This window comes from Bidens hawaiensis, unplaced genomic scaffold, assembly GCF_021521415.1.
Source record: "Bidens hawaiensis isolate Kalapana, Puna unplaced genomic scaffold, B.hawaiensis_p1.1 tig00035940_1, whole genome shotgun sequence".
NCBI classification, from domain to species: Eukaryota; Viridiplantae; Streptophyta; class Magnoliopsida; order Asterales; family Asteraceae; genus Bidens; species Bidens hawaiensis.
This window is the reverse complement of record NW_027496262.1, coordinates 118,124-137,406: the sequence shown is the minus strand read 5'-3', so window position 1 is coordinate 137,406 and position 19,283 is coordinate 118,124. Positions and strand designations below refer to the sequence as shown.

The 19,283-nt window shown below is 42.4% G+C and overlaps 1 pseudogene; it reads left to right on the top strand.

Annotated features, from left to right (window-relative positions):
- The first annotated feature begins 2,648 nt into the window (after positions 1-2,648).
- LOC143587977 (protein DMR6-LIKE OXYGENASE 2 pseudogene) lies at positions 2,649-3,731 on the top strand (annotated as a pseudogene).
- Positions 3,732-19,283: the final 15,552 nt, after the last annotated feature.

The window sequence follows — 19,283 nt, the reverse complement described above, 5'->3', positions numbered from 1 at the left end:
AGAATAGCTTATGGTATACCATAGGGTTTTATGAAAGAAAGTGTGTAATTACGTATGCATGTATATAAAGTATGTTAATTGATTATCTAGAACTCACTCAGCGTAGCTGACTTTTAGTATGCACGCAGGCAAATAGGTTGAGGCAGCTGCTTGAGGAGGGACACATGACATGAGCTAAAGAGACTGGCATCTACGAAGAAGTGTCATGACTGTTTTAATTAATGTTTATGGAAAGACAATTTGTATGTTAAGACAAAAATGAATGTTTTGTAATGTGATGTTTAAAGTTTTAAATTATTCCGCGAAAGTTTTAATTAACTCTGATTTTATAACTGTGTTTATGAGTAAATCCAACACCAAAGTAGGGTTACCGGAAACGGGGCCTTACAATTCAAAATACCTAAACATATCATACAAGAAAATTATATATTCACAATAATATAAAAAAAATCTTAATAAACCCGCATGACACGCGGGCTAAAAGCTAATATGTATATAATTTTGAAAAATTGCATATAAAATTTCAATCCTTTTAATTCTATTAATTCCTAGTCCTACCCCACTGCCCGACTACCGCCTAACAATTTCTACAAAACTAGTTTTAGGTATAATTGATCTCTATGACTCTATGCCAAGATATATTTGAGGAGCCAATCGTTTAGTGACATCCAAAAAAATATGGGGTCCATCAAAAGGTACATGGTTTTCCAGGGATGGTAGAACATTTATGGAGCAATTGTAGAATTGGCTACGATTATGATGAGAACAATGATGAGGAGAACAACGATGCCATGGAGAATGACGACGATGAGGAGAACGGCGATTACAATGATTAAATAATTGTACCATATTAAGTATCGTTTGTTTTTTTTTCTTATCTCAACTGTTGGTTTTTTATTCCTATGTGCTTGTAGCTTTTCTTTTATTATAGTTTTCTACTGTTTATTGTGTGGTTTTATCATGGTTGTAAAATTCCCGACTAGGCGTCGAGTACTTGCCAAGTAATAGCTACAAGGTATGATGGCGAGATGACTTTCTTTAACTCCGCCTAGTTACTCAGAATCGATCAAAAGTGGTCAATCTTCTCCACAATTGGATCTAGTCGGTCAACTCGAGCCAACTATTTACTTTAAAAAGTTAAATATAATTCATATTTCTATAATATTAAAGAATGAATATCATTCTTTTAGTTAATTACCCTCAAATTTTAGATACTTTAATATTTAAAGATATATCTTTTTTATTTATATTGATATTCATGTATTTTGTTATAAATATTAGTAGACTTTTGATACTTGACATATATATAAGTTTCCAAAATTAGTTTCATTATAATTTACCACGTCCGAGTGCTCCCCAAGTACTTTCCGCCTAGACCGAGTACTCGCATTAATTCCCCAGTCGACCGCCCTGAGAGCGCCTACCGACTTTTACAACTATGGGTTTTATTATTTAAATTATTATATTTATTGAATAATAAGTCAATAAATATTAATTGAGTAATAATTGTAATTACTTAAAACCACTATATTTGATTTAAAGAGGGCTTTAATGAATTCATTTTTGCCAACATAACATCTAGGTAACATTTTAACTAAATAATTAGTTAAAACCACTACACTAAAAATACACTAACAAGTACATATTTTATAAATACAACAAAAGGATGAAATTAAAATATTAATAATGTCAATTAAAAAAAAAAAGGTAATGTGCATACTCTAATATGGGTTGGTAAGGTTCCATGGCTACATATATATGCGCACTCACATTTGTAGCACGGATTACAAACAAAACACAGTAACATATGAATATATGACCAGCTAGATAAAGTCATGAAAGAATCCAGAATTAAACTATAAGGCCTTGGGTTATATCTTAACGTCCAGAACGTTAAAACTGAGTTGACAAGGTTAACGAGTGGCATACCGCTTCTTCTATGGATTAAGGGGCGTTAAATGTAAGGTGAGTTAAAATGTTAATAAGTTTTTAAAATCCTTTACACATATAACCATAATAATTTAAGAATCAACTTTACACTAAATAGAGAGATAAAGTGGGATTAAAGAATTTTCTTTGAATAAGATGGAATGAAATAAGGTCAAACATGTGTCTACGTGAAGTTAAAAAAACATATATATCTCATGATCCAAAATGCAAGTTGCTGACGTTTCATGGCTATATCTCTCTCTATCCTCAACTATAAAGACATATTTGTAAAAGTTATTATGATACAATCAACTAGAGAATATGTAGTATTAATTATACTTGCTAATTAATGATTTCTAAATTCGATTATCGTTTAAAAAAAATCAGATTAGGACAATTAATAATCATTCGTCAGTAATATTAGAACAGACTTATACAAAAAAAATAAGAAATTAAATTAATGCAGAACAGATTTGACATTTATGCTAAATGGTTAATATATTCATTTTCCTCAATTAATTTCTGTGCATTCAAACTTTGAAGTATGAATTTCATGTTGACTATATAGAAATATTTATCAATTCAAAAGGTAATAACGTTTTGTCGTCAAAAACAATATTCAAAAAGGTAATATAAATGCTTTAATACGGGCTGGTGAGGTTCCATGGCTATATATGCATGATACTCCATTCTCATTTGTAGCACACATATCTTTAGGAATGGCTGATCAAATCTCAAAAAAGCCACTACTTAGCGACATTGTTGCATCTGAAAAACCTGATCAAGTCCCTTCAACCTATGTCCATCCCATCTCCGAACTCTCCAATCTCCAAGACGTTAAGGTTTATGAATCCATCCCTCTCATTGACCTACACGATCTATATGGTCCCAATCGCCCTCATGTAATCGACCAAATCGGCAGAGCTTGCCGTGATCATGGCTTCTTTCATGTTAAAAACCACGGGGTACCAGAATCCACCGTAGCCAACATGATACGGACCACTAGCGAACTTTTCAAGCTGCCGAAAGACGAAAAGCTCAAGATGTACTCATACGACAAAACCAACTTCTGTGGCTCTACTTGGAGAGAGTTCCTAGCACTTCGTTTCGACCCGGCCCAGGATTATATCAATGAATGGCCCACAAATCTCTCGTCCTTTCGGGATCATGTGGCGGAGTATTGCATGGGTATAAGGGAATTAGGACAACAACTATTTGAGGCCATTTCAGAGAGCATAGGGCTCGATAGAGACAACATGAACACGCAATTGGGGAAAATCGGTCAACGTGTGGTCTTGAATTACTTCCCACCATGCCCTCAACCAGATTCGGACACACTGATGCTTATCTCCTCACCATACTTGTTCATGATGAAGTCCCTGGTCTTCAAGTATTGAAAAAGGGTCAGTGGGTTGCAGTCAATCCAATTCCAAACACGTTCGTCATCAACATTGGTGATCAGCTTCAGGTTCGACCATCGTTCCATCTACTTTCGATCGTATTGGTGATCATTTTGTTTCGGTTTAATTGCTAATTAATATTGTAATATTCAGGTGATAAGTAACGACAAATACAAGAGTGTTTTCCATCGAGTTGTGGTGAACAAGGATAAAGAACGTGTATCTATACCTTGTGTGTTCCTCCCTTCACGTGACACGGTTATAAGTCCTGCTTCAAAACTAGTAACGAATGATGAGCCTGCTGTGTACAAGCAGTATACGTATGGGGAATACATTGAGAAGTCGATGGTGAAGAAAGATCCTGCAACCAACAATCGATTGGCTGTGTTCATGGTTACTTAATTACTCAAACTTAATCTGTTAGCCATTGAAAGTTTGGAATTATATCATCTATTATCGTTGTTTAATGTTCTTAGAATAAAGTTTCATAATACTATGGGTGGTCATACTATTATAGTTTTAAGTCTCTTTTGACTGTCTTTTCATTTGTTGCCGTCTGACCAGTTTGCTTTATGTACTTGTATTTGCGTTTTAATTAATTACTAAATGCATTAATAATATTATAGTATGCAAATTTTTTTAGTCATTTGCATTTTGTGTAGGTTTTGGGATGGTTATGGGTTGGTTTTCGACGGGTTTACGTATTCTCAACCCCAAACCCGATTATTAAAGTTTGCCTCAAATCTGTCGGGTAGTGGTCAAACCCGAAGGTTTCGAGTATACCTATAGGGTATCAAGCAACTAACTACTATGTTGTCACAATTTCTTCAACACTTTGCAAGGAAACAATTTTCGAATTAAAAGGCATGATAGTAAATAATAGTGGGTGATACAAAGCCATTCTTTTTAGTTTAAGCCATTCTTTTTAGTTTTAAACTATTAGGTTATGCGTTATACTTCATTATTCATTACTTTTGATCATTCACCCCATCAACAACACCTCACTTTTTTCTTCACCGTTTTCAACTTCATCATTCAACCTATGTTATCCTTTATTATTCACCATTTCGTTTATTTATATTATTTGATTAAAAAAAGAAATGAAAAACAAATGAAAAAAGAAAAGAAAAAAATATGATTGGGTGTGATGTCAGTGGGCTGGGTCATTGGGACCTCGCTACTAGTGGTATGTGGATAGGGGCTCGGTATTTTGGTGAGGCCACTGTTTCCACCTCAACACCATAATGACGTTGCTAGGGCCATACTGCCATATAGACTTGGTTTACTTTACATTTTATTTTTTTTACCAACATTTTTCATTTTATACGTTTCCATACAATACAGTGATACATCCGTGGTGTAAATGGATTCCGGATAAGCGTAATATCTTTATATGGAGAGCCTTATTAGATCGTCTTCCTACTAAGGCGGCCCTGCGTAGAAGGAATATAAACACCGATAATAGTGGTTGTGTTGTTTGTGATGATGGTGAGGAGACAGTTGATCACATTTTTACGGCTTGTGGGTTTGCTGCGGGGGTGTGTTGGGGGGGGGTGTTAAGATGGTGTCGTCTCCCTAATTTCTTTGCGTTTAGCGTTTAAGATTTGGTGGAGTTGCGTAAGTCGAAGGGCATTTTGTTAGTGAAAAAGGATATTCTTAAAGGCGTGGTTATGATTTGTTAGCGAATATGGAAAGCAAAGAATAAACATATCTTTTTTATAACAAAAGATGCAAGGTTATGGATATTGTAGCAGATATTTAGGCGTATGGTTTTGTGTGGTACATGAATAGACATAAGGTTTCGGTTAGTGATTGGAATTCTTGGTGTAATTTGTTTTTGATATAATGTGAATTGCGGACCCCTCTCTCCTCCTTGGAGAGTGGTGGTTTTCGCATGTGGTTTATTGAAGTTCAACTTAAAAAAAATAATAAAGTAAAAAAGAAAAGGCACTTGTTTCGTTAAACTAAAAAAGAATCCCAGACATAATTAGTAACCAAATATTATGCAGAATCACAAATGAATAGGGTACTTGGCTAATGACTTGGAGTTTTGATGGTTGGATTATAATTGAAAAATGAAAAGGTAGAAGATAATGGTGGATGATATTTTTTTAATGTAATAAATAGTAGTGAATATGAAGAAACACTAACCGGACCCCGGGCAGATTACTGGTAACCTGGGGGTTGGATAGCTGTTTCCCACGAGGGGTTAGACCCTTGGAAGATGGTTCTTCTGATAACCTGCAAAACAGACACCGTGAGCTCGTCACTGAGAAGGGGGGGGGGGGGTTCCTCCTTGTGACCACCCTCCGGCGTGAGAATCAGACTAGATTGCTCTTTAAATATAAAAGTATATTAAGAGATTGCTAGAGCAGATATCAGGTATATTATGATGATATAAGATAATGTAATGTGTTCAGATGATCATACCATTTGGGGTATTTATAGCCGAAGGTAGGTTTCCAAGGAGGTATGGCCAGCTGCAACAGTGTTCCTGTTCATCAACAGTAGCCTACGCACATGCCTTGCTGGTAGTTGGTGGGTAGGCAGCGGCTGATAGTGACCAGGCCTGCTGTATACTATTCCCTTTCCACCAACTGCCGGCTACGCACGTGGTATGACAGTAGTTGGTGAGTAGGCAGCGGCTAATAGTGATACAGTACAGGAGCATGCTGCTCGCCATACTGTATCAGTGAGCTGTCGTATCTCTGATCAGATCTTTCGCCCATACCTCGTCAGGTACAGTAAAAGATCATTCAGTATACAGACTGGCTTATTTGGGCGGGAGTATTCCCCCTCCCGCCTCTGTGCGGGATTGCTCCCGGCTTTGCTCATTCCTTCAGGTGACACTGTGATCGAGAGCTAAGTGCCTTGTGCGTGTAGCCATGCTGCGCGGGTGGCCTTCCCTAATGGCTTGTATCCGAGGCTGCGGGGACAGGCGGAGTCCTTCACCATTGGGAGGCTTTTCCTGCGGGACCAGCTTGCGTACTGCGCGTAAGGACGTCACGTCTCTGAGCATGGTTGGTCCTGCGGATCCAGTTGGTCTCTGCGCAGACGTCCCTGTTTAAGGTGAGTCTTGCGGGTCCAACTGGGCTCTGCTGGGACCTACCTCTTCAAGTCCCCCCAGTCCAATGTTCTTCTCATGCGTGTTTAATAAAGTGAGGTGAACTTTTGGACTTGAGCAAAGGGTTTTGAAAAGGGTTTTGTAAGGTTTTCCATGGGGATTCTTTCCGCGGAAGTCCTTGTCACTTTCAGAAATGCCCGAGTTTCCTGCTTGGTCTTTGGGTATGATGCGGGTAGGTCTGTAACCTCCTCGCAAGTCAGGAGCATTGAGTCCTAGTTGTATGTATTTTCCATGAGGTTTTGGTAGTTTTGAACATAGTGATCAATTATGTTAAAACCACCAATTCCATTCTGGAGCTTCAAACAACGTAGTTCTCGACGTTCCTGCTATGCGGGGATGTTATTTCCGTTTCCGCAAGCATTGCCCAGAAGATCCTTCCTGGTTTCAATTCCCAGCGGAGCGCTAGGTATGTGAAGGGTTTTGCCTTAACACTGTACCAGCGCTCGTCTTACGGTCACTTTACTTCCAAGGTATTCCTGGCGTCAATTCCCTGCGGGTGCTAGGTATGTGAAGGGTTTTGCCTTAACACTGTACCCATAGCCGTCTTATAGTTACTTGGTTGCCGAGGTACTTGGCTTCAATTCCCTGCGGGTGCTAGGTATGTGAAGGGTTTTGCCTTAACACTGTACCCGCATCCGTCTTACGGTTACTTGTTTGCCAAGGGGTAAGGGGTATTTTCCCGCTTACTTTTTAATATTTTCGAATTTTGAATTTTGAAATTCGAAGAGTTGGTGAAAGGATAAGAACAGTCCAAACCTCTGAAACGTCGTGCGACGGTTTCTTCTGACTGTCAGGACGTGCAGGAAGTTATGGTGACGTGACAGAACATGGTCATTCCAGTCGCTTTTTCTGGCGCGTGGGCACGATTTTTCAGGCGCGTGGCCGCGAAATTACTGGCACGCATCCTGTCAACAGCTGTTGCCAGCTTGCTTTTTGCCACGTGTCATAGTTTCATTGCACCTTCGGTTTCTCTCTCCTCCGCATTAAATTCACCGCATTAATTGCGATTACTATATAAAGGGGGAGAGGGTTATTTGTAATCCATACTTTTCACTCTTCTCTTCATCTTTAAGGCGATTTCCGGCGAATACTCCTTTATTCAATCGAGCATTCTCTCGAAATCGTTCTTTTTTTCCTCTGCAAGATGTCTTCTCGTGATGCTGAAGCTATAGCTGACGACAGGGGTACTGCTGGCGAGTGCCAGTGTGCTCTGCCCGGCGATCAGTACCGGTATGTTGTCAGGAAGTTCATGCTCGATCATCTCGAGCCTGAGTTTCCTGAATCCCACCAGACCGTGTACGATGCCCCCAGAGGCAAGATCGGGGTTTATGCTGCATTTTTTGTCTATGGGAATCTTAGATTCCCATTGACAAAATTTATTTACCGTGTCCTTGAGAGGCACGGTGTTCATTTGACCGAGCTGCACCCCATGGCGATCGCCAAGATTCGCCATTTTGAGTGGGTGTGCCGGATTTTGGGCATCGAGCCCCATGTGGACCGCCTGATGACCTTCTATACCTGGAGGTGCATCCAGGGGTGGTACACCCTGACGACCCGTATTAAGGGTCTGAAGATTTGCGACACCGAGCGCAGTCTTCGCGCGTGGAAGCAGGAATTCTTCTACATTTCTGCCCGCGCCATCCCCCTTGCCATGAAGTTTAAAAATGGCCAAGCGATACCGAGCCTTCACGCCCCCAATTACCAGGAGGCGGAATGGTTTTCGAAGATATCCCGGGTCCAATCTCCGGTTTACCGGTTTGCGGAGTCCGGGATGGTCATGTTAGGGATGAGCCGGGTGTGGAAGGGTGCGTCTCAGGTTCCCATCCTTCTCGAATACGGTTTGAACTCTATTCCCTATGGTATGTATTGTCTTTTCTTTTTGATACGAGTTTGTCTTCTAACTGTTTCTTTTCTTTCAGAGGGAAATGATTTAGAGTCGCTTCTGTACCCGCGGGAGGCCGACGGTCCCGCGCGGATGGGTACTCGTGCTCTGGACGAGGGCGAGTTGCCCATCTTGGAGCAAACGGCGGATCGGTTTGTGGAGGTCTATCCGCTGGGCCACGAGATCCTGAGCCACCGGCGGCCAGGTAAGGCGATATTCTTTCCTCAATCCCTCAATGCTGTACCCGCTGCTGGAATTCCTGACCTGTCTTCTTCTGAGGAATCCTCAGATGCTCCTCCGTTGGTGCGGAAGAAGAGGGTTGCCGGCGGGAAAGGGAAGGAGAAGGCCTCCACAGCTGATCCGGTGGTTCTATCTGACTCCGAGTCAGATAATGAAGAGGTGGCGGGGAACCCCGGTGGTGAGAAGACCACTGCTCCGGAGGCTACGACTGTTACCTCCGGAGAACCAGCGACGACGACGGTGACCGGTACCGAGAGGCCGGCTCCATCGGGTTCCTCCCCGCCCGTCCGTACGTTCAGGGTCAAGAAAACCCGTAAGTACAATCATAATGTCTTTGTAAATTTATCACTTCATAAATTTAACACTCTTTGTGCAGGCGTGGATGTTGACGCATTCCGGGGTGAAGCGCAGAGGGGTACACTTCCGCCCATGACGATAGGCTTGGTCAGCCTACCTGAGGCGTCGACCCAGGTGCCTGCGCCTGCTTCCGCTGGTTCAGTTGCTCCCTCTGAGCAGACTGTTCCAGCCGAGATGACGTCATCGCCGGCCGTGAGTGCGATATTTACGGCATCCTTCACGGAGCCGGCGGTTACTGCTGCTGCTGACGAGGCGGCGACCTCGGCGGCGACCACAACGGCGACCACGGCGGCTGCCACCATGCCCGCGCCACCGGCACCGACGGCCGGACCATCAGGTACGCGCAGGGCTTCCCGCCGATCTTTGCCACCTTCCCGTCTGCCTGACCTGTTGGATGGATTTCCTTTAGGTTCAGGTGATGGGTTTGGCGGCTATCGGCCTGTCATTGACCCTACAGGTGCGTAGGGTTCCTTTCTTTTTCCCTTATGTTTTTTTATTATCTTTTCCTTACTGCTCTTGTTTCTTTTGCAGTGTCGGATTCCAATGAAGTGTATGTTCCACGATGGAACATCCGCCGAGGAACAACCCTTCGCACACCTGTGGAGTGCGTGGATTGGGCTCGCCACGCTGCTCCCCCGGGTGCGTTGGGGGAAGCCATGGTTAGCTACCAAGAGGGTAGGCTAACCAATGAGCTTCGGGTTCTCCAGGCCCGGATGCAGCCGCGCGTCGAGCTGCTTTGTCGTGAAAACGACAAGTTGAAAGCAGCTCGCGCCAAGGACGTATCTGAGGCGCGTGCTCTTCGGGAGGAGAACCAACAGCTGGCGGCAGCTGCCGCCGACAAGGAGAAGGCCTTCAAGGCCCTCGAGGTTGAAGTTCAGGCGCGACTCGAGGCCCGCTCCAAGGCTGCCCAAGCTGTGAATGAACAGCTTCGGCTGGCCAGGGAGACTGCGCGAAACGCAACCGAGAGGGCTGCCAAGGCTGAAGCCGTTGCTGAGCCTTTGCGTGTGGAGAATGAGGAGCTCAAGGCCAAATTAGAGGCTTTCCAACGCGCTCATGATGCCTTGGCAATGGAAGATGCCAAGAAACTCCAGGAAATCCTGGACCAGAGGGGGGTGCTTGACCACACCGAGCGGAAGCTTAAGGGCGTCGAAGAGGCTGCCGCAAAGGAAGTTTTACTTGCCAACCTTAACAAGAGCGAAGCCGAACGCGCCCATAACGAAGCTCAAGCTGCCCTCCAATGGCTTCTTCGAGAAGCGTTGCCTCAGGTATGTTTAGCTTTATCTTCACGCTTTTCTTTTGTAAGAAAATGTTCTAATACTTGTATTTTTTCTTTGTAGGTTGTGCGTCGGGTCTTTTCAGAGACCTCTTACGATGATGCTATGAGCGCAGCCCTCAACGCTTCTCATGAGGATGGGGAAAAGGCCGGCTTCCTGCTTGGTCTAGGGTTTGTTGAGAAAGGCGTCCCGCCTTCCAACTTCCCTTTGTTCGATGTGGATACCGAAGCCATTTATGACCAAGCATTGAACCAATACGCCGCCTTCCCGCATCCAGTGGTGGAAAAGGTGGACGAAGTAGCTGCTGCTGATGATGGGTTAGCTGTCCTCAAAGCGTTCCTCGAACCACCCCGTTCTTCTGACGGAGCGGGTCCAAGTGGAAGCGGCCCTGAAGCTTGATCCTGAAGATCCCTTCCCATTGCTAAGATGACTTGTATAGTTTTATTCTTTTAGGCGGGTAGTTACCCGGCCATTCTTGTAATAGTTAATTTGTGAAATATAAATCTTTTTGCGTATAAGATTGTTATTTCCTTCTTTGGGTTCCTTGCTTTATAAACTTATGACTTGCATACTTAGTTTAAATTAGCAATTTTCCAAGTGTTTAGAATAAGAACCTTTGAACGTGGTTGATAATGGGTTAAAGTTTCGCTTCCTCCTTCGTGATTGTGCGGGTAGAACCGTCACTTGCACTTGGTAGGATGGCTAAACTTTAACCTTCATCTGACCTGCGTGTAGGTTTTCCTTTTCGAAATTTCTAAGGCATTAAGATAAGTTAACCTTTGAACGTGGTTGATAATGGATTAAAGTTTTCGCTTCCTCTTTCGTGATTGTGCGGGTAAAACCGTCACTTGCACTTAGTAGGATGGCAAAACTTTACCCTTATCTGACCTGCGTGTAGGTTTTCCTCACCTTTTGAGGATAAGTTAACCTTTGAACGTGGTTGATAACAGGAAGTCTTGCTTCCTCTTTCGTGATTGTGCGGGTAAAACCGTCACTTGCACTTAGTAGGATGGCAAAACTTTACCCTTATCTGACCTGCGTGTAGGTTTTCCTCACCTTTTGAGGATAAGTTAACCTTTGAACGTGGTTGATAACAGGAAGTCTTGCTTCCTCTTTCGTGATTGTGCGGGTAGAACCGTCACTTGCACTTAGTAGGATGGCAAAACTTTACCCTTATCTGACCTGCGTGTAGGTTTTCCTTATCCTTTTTAAGAATTTTGTTTTGAACCGTTCGACGCGCGGTTGTCGATAGGTTAGTGTTCGGTTTCCTTTCATGATTCATGCGGATAGACCGGCACTTTCATTTAATGGGATAATTGAACTCTTCCCCTTCAACTGACCTGCGTGAAGGTTTGTCAAGTTATTGGGTTCGTGCGGGTAGGACCGCCTTCCCATGCAACGACTTCACGTAATGTGAACGCCATCACCAGTGTTGCATAGTTTAACCGTTCGACGCGCGGTTGTTGATAGGTTATTATTCAGTTTCCTTTAATGATTCATGCGGATAGACCGGCACTTTCATTTTTGGGCGCTGAACTTTTTCCCAAACTGACCTGCGTGAAGGTTTGTCACGTTATTGGGTTCGTGCGGGTAGGACCGCCTTCCCATGCAATGACTTCACGTAATTATGCGGTGAAAACCGGCATATTAGTGTTCAGAAAAGTATAAATGTAAAATCATCAGCTTCGATGTTCTTAAAGAGAATCATTTCCATTAGAAGTGGCTCTTGGCCTTTTCTTTACAAATTGGAATTGATTTACATGCAAACTGTGTAAATGAGCTCCCTTCCATGTTGGGATGGGAGTGCCATCGAGCCGATACGCACCTGGTTCGGGATCTCGTTCTTTGCGCAGCATGTAGTCTCGATATTGAAGCTGGAATTGATTCGTGTTTTCCCCAGCTGGGGTTCTACACGCACCCGCCTGTTCAGCCTTTATTGCGCCACGAGGTGCGCGAGCGTCCCATCTCTGACAAATGCTTCGACCATGTCTTTTACATCTATGCATTCTTCAGTGTTGTGGCCCTTTGTCTTGTGAAAGTCACAGTATTTGCTCCGATCAGCATCGTGACGATGTCGGATTATCGGAGGTTTTGGCCACGGGAGCTCTTCAGTGGCGAATATCTCAGTGACGCTTTTGGTGAGTGGCGTCCATCTGGAGTTTCGGTGCGGCTGTACATTATCCCTTCCGCCCAACCGATGTTGCAAGCCGGATGAGGTGTCAAAGTTTACCCTTGACTGCCAAATGCCTAGCTTTCGTTTTTTATTTAGTCGGGCTGTGAGGACGTTGTCCTCTCTCGTCCTCTGGGTGTAGAGGTTTGTGCTCTGTGGGAGATCTTTACCCAGTTGCTTCTCCGTTTCCGCATAGCGTTTTGCTGCTGTCATGATGCCATCCCATGTGGATGGCATGCCATCTTTACCCGTTAGGGTGCGGATGAGCTCTGGGTCATGTGCGCCCTGGATGAAGGCAGCGCGAACAAGATCTTCGCTGATATTGCCCAAACTTAGCTTCTTTGAGTTGAAGCGAGTGATGAAGTTTGGCAGAGATTCATCTTCCTCTCGTATGCATTTGAGGATTGTCCATTGCTCCTCGGTATACTTCCGTTGCTGGCTGAAGTGTTGGCTAAACTTCTGTTGGAAGTCTGCCCAGTCGTAGATGTGGTTGACCGGTAGACGATCAAACCAAGCTCTAGCAGCCCCAACAAGCGTCATTTGGAACATGTAACACCACGTGGGTTCCGTCCAATTGCTGACGGTTGCCCCCGCTATGAACCTGTTCAAATGATCGTCTGGATCAGATAAACCGTCATATGTGCCTATGTTAGGCATTTGTTTGGCACTCTTTGGGGCGATTGCTTCCGCAATGTCCCTTGCAAACTTGGACGTTCCTGCATTTGCAACGTTTGGTCTGAACGTTTTGGAGAAGTCTCGTGGACTTCCACCTGTGCTTTTTGGTTTGAAGGCTTGTCCAAAATGCCTTTTCGGTTGGGATTCCGTTTCCTTACGCTTCCCTTTTGCCCTATGGCGAGGGTTCGCGTCGGAGTCGGATTCCTCCGAGCCATCCTCACAGTATTCGAATTCGTCGGCCTGTTGCACGGAACGCAAGCGTTCGTCCAACTCAGCCTGGAATTCCTTTTGTCGTGCCTCCGCCCATGCCTTAATTTCATCGAGAGTCTGGCGGGGGAGTCTTCGTTTCTCAAACTGGGTATCGGTGGATCCCAGTAGGCGATCATTTACTGCACTTGCCCCAGCTTTGGTAAGTGGGGTAGTGTTCGTAAAATTTACTTCACTTGCCCCGGCTTCGGTAGCCGGGGTAGTGTTCGTAAAAACTGTGTTGCCGGTATTCCCCCCAGTAGCTGGGGTTGTGGTTACCGGAATTTCTCTAACCATCTTTGTAGAAGTTTGAAAAAACTGGAGAAAATTGTAGTTCTAGCTTTATGCACGGATGGCGCCAATGAAGAAACACTAACCGGACCCCGGGCAGATTACTGGTAACCTGGGGTTGGATAGCTGTTTCCCACGAGGGGTTAGACCCTTGGAAGATGGTTCTTCTGATAACCTGCAAAACAGACACCGTGAGCTCGTCACTGAGAAGGGGGGGGGGGGGTTCCTCCTTGTGACCACCCTCCGGCGTGAGAATCAGACTAGATTGCTCTTTAAATATAAAAGTATATTAAGAGATTGCTAGAGCAGATATCAGGTATATTATGATGATATAAGATAATGTAATGTGTTCAGATGATCATACCATTTGGGGTATTTATAGCCGAATGTAGGTTTCCAAGGAGGTATGGCCAGCTGCAACAGTGTTCCTGTTCATCAACAGTAGCCTACGCACATGCCTTGCTGGTAGTTGGTGGGTAGGCAGCGGCTGATAGTGACCAGGCCTGCTGTATACTATTCCCTTTCCACCAACTGCCGGCTACGCACGTGGTATGACAGTAGTTGGTGAGTAGGCAGCGGCTAATAGTGATACAGTACAGGAGCATGCTGCTCGCCATACTGTATCAGTGAGCTGTCGTATCTCTGATCAGATCTTTCGCCCATACCTCGTCAGGTACAGTAAAAGATCCTTCAGTATACAGACTGGCTTATTTGGGCGGGAGTATTCCCCCTCCCGCCTCTGTGCGGGATTGCTCCCGGCTTTGCTCATTCCTTCAGGTGACACTGTGATCGAGAGCTAAGTGCCTTGTGCGTGTAGCCATGCTGCGCGGGTGGCCTTCCCTAATGGCTTGTATCCGAGGCTACGGGGACAGGCGGAGTCCTTCACCATTGGGAGGCTTTTCCTGCGGGACCAGCTTGCGTACTGCGCGTAAGGACGTCACGTCTCTGAGCATGGTTGGTCCTGCGGATCCAGTTGGTCTCTGCGCAGACGTCCCTGTTTAAGGTGAGTCTTGCGGGTCCAACTGGGCTCTGCTGGGACCTACCTCTTCAGAATATATATATTTAAAATTAAGAGATAAAATTACATTTGGTTATTCGTGTATAAAATAGAGTAAACGAGGTTATACTATCGACTAATCGGGCATAGAACAAATCTCTTATCCTAATAGGATGGGTGTTACCCGTCACAAATGCTTCAGATTTCGGGTCTTTATATCGAATTCAGGTTTCATTGTCATCCCTATGACCCTATATAGGTTTTAATTAAAAAAAAAGTTTAATGAAACACATTTGAGCTAAACCCGACGTTTAGATGAAGTAACAATTAAAGGGATTTTAATTTAATGGATTGCTATGTGCTTTTACTCTTTCAATCCGTCAAGGTAAATCTATTTTCTTTTGTTATTTTTAGCCCATGATGAAAAAGATAAAATTCGTTAGCAAAGGACGCACGGTTTCACACGAGCACTCCTCACTTGGGCTGCTGTTAGTAGGACTGACAATTTAGATACAATACACGAACTTACACAACATTAATAGGTATTGGGTATGGGCTTAACATGTATCGTGTACTAAATAGGTAGAGACGAATCGACCTGCTAATATTTGTGTCTAAACAGGTAAAATACCCGTTTACATGTTAAGTATCCGCTAGTACCTGAATAGATTTTTTTCTTTTATAAATAAAAATACAGACAGAATTACAAATTTTGTCCTTTAAACATCTGCGATTTACGGATCAGGTCCTTTAAATAGTTTATTTGTAGGCAGTGTCCTTTACAAGACATGTTTGTTTAATTTTAGTCCTTTTGACTAACGAGCATCCAAAAACCCAGTTAAGTACCGACATGTGAAAAACATGTGATGGGTAAAATAGTAATTACACATTTACTAAAATAATAAGAAAAAACTACTCAAAGATAAATAAAAGGTGACCCTCACTTTCATCTCCCTCACCCCACCCATCACATCTCACCCTTCATATATGTTCTTCATCTTTAAACTAAATTAAACCTAACACCACACAAACCGACTTGAGTTGCATGTTCCCGGTTTGAAGAATCGGTAGCCATAACTGCCAGCCACCACCGTTAGTGACAACCACATACCACCACCGCAAATTTCTCCAAAACGGCGAGACCCAGTTCAGGTTAGATTTTCCAGATTCAAGAATTAGCTGGGCTGTAACCTCCGGTTTAGTCCAATTTTTATGGGTCTTTTTTGCCCTAATTTGTTACATTCTTCACAAAATTGGGGAAAATCGGAGGTGGAACAACGTGGCGGTAAATGTGGTGTTTGGTTCAAAATCAAGCTTGTGATACTATTGATTTGTGCCGTCATCCTAAAAACTTCATATCTGTCAGTGATGTTTTAGACTGAGGCCGGGAGATTGAGGTGTTGTGGCGGTGATGGTTAAGGATGGTTACAGATTTAAGATTAAGCAGGTGGAGGCAATAGCTTAGTACACCGTCTTAACCAACCCTCCGGCGGTGGTTTCCAGAATGGCAACGGTGGTCAGAGTGGTGGTGGTGGTTGAATGGTGGAAGAGCAAAGGGTTTTATGTGATGGTGATAAAGACGGAGATCTATTTTGTTGAAGATAATGAAAATAGTGAGTGGGACCCATATTTTTTAAATAGTTTTTTTAATATGTAAATGTGTAATGTCACACCCCGACTAGCACAATGCGGAAGCGTAAAATGGGAATGTAACAGACATCTCTAGTATCAACACATTGTTTATAAAGAAACATTACAAACTAATTTACAATATATTACATTTCTTTGTTCTATCATTGTTTTACAGTCTAGGTGATACAAACAAAACTAGTTCGTTAACTATACATTCTTACTAATAACGCCCTTGCTTCTATTCACATAGCATCAACCACACACTTCAGGCAAGTAACAGATCACCCAATCATTCCGATTTAGGTACACCTGAAAAGCAGTTTAAAACGGGTCAACTACTAGAGTTTGTGAGTTTCACGAGTTTCAAGAAAGCAGTAATGAGTATTCACAAGTCAACACTTATAATCATGAAATAAGTATGTATGTATGTAAATGATGTATGTGATGTAATTATGCTAAGCTACAGTGAAGCCTGGACTGTTCGTGCTGCGTGCCTCCATTTCCCACGCTCAATCAACCACTGTGGCCCCTTTCCGCCCACAACATGCCCCGGTAGCTATGTCTAACACTACATAGCTGGTTCGTAAAAATATGGACATGTGCAAACTGGATAATGTCTCAGCAACCGTGTTGGCCCCGCCTGGGTTTGTCAAACCAATAGTACTATTCACAAGTCACCGGCTCGAAGTTAATCGATGTGTTAGTGGGGACTTTCATGTGTTAGCACTTAGATAATTCACATCATCACATGGTTCAGGTATGTATATAGATATAAGCAAACATGCTTTTCACCCCAAAAGTTGGTAAAACAGTTTAAAAGTGGGGTCATGAAACTCACGGTTTAGTAGATAATCGGTACTGTATCAGCTCGTGGTTTGTTCGGTCTGCTATCAGTAGTTCCTATAATCAATATTATAATAATATTAATATTTTAATATTATTATAATCTCAATACTAAACTGGGCTATATGACTAATCTGGGTGTAGCTGGAACGCCCAGAAAGTGGCAATAGGCTTAGGTTGTGATGTTGTTCAATGTCTAATACTTAAAACCGAACTTGGCTCAGATTCCCGTTTTCCCAGCTGGGCGAAGTTGCTCGTTTACGCGTTCAGAAAACAGTTATGGGAAAATAAGCTTGGGTAAATGTATTGGTTAATAAAATGATTAAGTTATAAAGAAGGATCACCTATTAAGATCCCGGATTAGCCACGGGGCCCGTTTCCGTTTATTCAGTTTGATTTGAGAAGAAACGCGCACAATCCACCCGGATTGTCCAGGTTTCTCATAGAAAAGTTCATTTTTACTTAATTAGTCCAAAAATATGATTTTTGATCACTCTTGGTGTTTTGATATTCCCGCAGATTCACTAGTCACGAACTTGCCGGTTTTTATAAAAATTGAATTTGTTTAATATTCAGATTAGCATAATTAATTAACCGTTAATCATTAAATTATGAAAATTTGACCACTTATCAATTAAAATATGTAGATTTTTATAAAAATATTTGTGTAATTTATTTACTGATTTATTAATTTATAAAAATTAATTTTATCAGCTATATTTCGCCTGAAAATCGTCCGTTTACCCCAAACAATTTCCAAAAATTCCACAACAATTCTTGAATGCTCAAATCATGTCCCAAATCAATCTGAATCAATTCCAAAATGTAAAAAGTTCGTGCAATATTCTTTTCGGCCTAAATTCGGCTGTAAAAACTCACACGAACGCAAATAAACAAAACACCTTTAAACTTCTCCAAATGATCCCAAAATTTATATGTGATCAAAATACATCAAATCTGAGTTCCCAGAAAAAATTCATAATTTTTGAAGTATTTTAGCTATTTTTCCCAAATAAACGTCCTAATTCGGTAATAAATTCGTCAAATATTCTCGGATGGTCAAAAAATTACCAAATTTGAACAGGGACTCATTGATATTGTCCCTGATGTCCCTGAAAAATTTCAAGTCCTAAAAATATGCACATCACAACCTTAACCTAAATAGCCCGTAAGCGAGTGTTTCGGCATTACCTTAGCGGGTTTGGCTCGTTTCCGACTTTTTAATCAAGTTTTCAGGTTCTTGTGCTTCTAAGAAAGCTAGGTACAAGTCCTATATCACAAACCAAGCAATATTTCATCAACATAACAGCCCTTAACTTAGGGTTTCGGCTAGTGCACAAAAACGAACTTTTGAACCGTAAAAACGTCGTTTCAACCCTTTGATCCGTGTTTATGGCCAAAAAAACTATCAAAACAGGTTCCTTACCGTGTTTATGATCAAAACATGTTTATGGACCATTTTTAGGATTTTTACACGGTTAGGAATGATTTTTAGTAACCAAGACATGTTTTTATGGTATTAAACAAGTTTAAACAAGCATAAAAGCTACTTATTTAAGCTCCTTACCTTAGGGTTTGATGGTTTTCTGGAAACTCAGGTTTAGAGCTGCTTGGACCTCAATTTTTATCAACTAAAATGAATGAACAAGCTTCCAAAATAAGTTTTATAAAAGAATGGGGGTGGGGGGTGGGCTGCGGCCGGGATTCCTTATGGGCCTCCTTTGGGCTGTTTTGGCCCAATAATCTGGTTTCTCAAGCCTAAATACGAAAAGCCAGGTCCAAATTTAGTTCGGGTTCGGTTTTTGGCGCGAAAAACTTATCGGGTGCGTTAAACAGCGCGAAAACGAGTGTTTTTCGGCTAGTTTTGTGTAAAATTATAAAAACATACTATATGTTTGTAAAAATCAAAAATATTTTCATGGATCGCTTAAAACATTTCAAATAAGTGTTTGGTAAGTCTTTTTCGGCTTAACGGATGATACAATGCTTGGTTTGTAACTATCTTTCGCGTTTAAATTTATAGCGGGTAGTTAAACGAGCATGTTTTCGTTTAACTTGTTTGCTATCAAACTAAGACCATATTTCTAATATTTTAGCTTGTATAGATCATATATCACTTATAGATGGCCCCTCGAGATATCTGGGTCATAACCCGACCCGTTCGGTTAATCGTTCGTTTGTTACGCAAAAGGCGTTTATTTGCTTAATCGGTAAATACATACT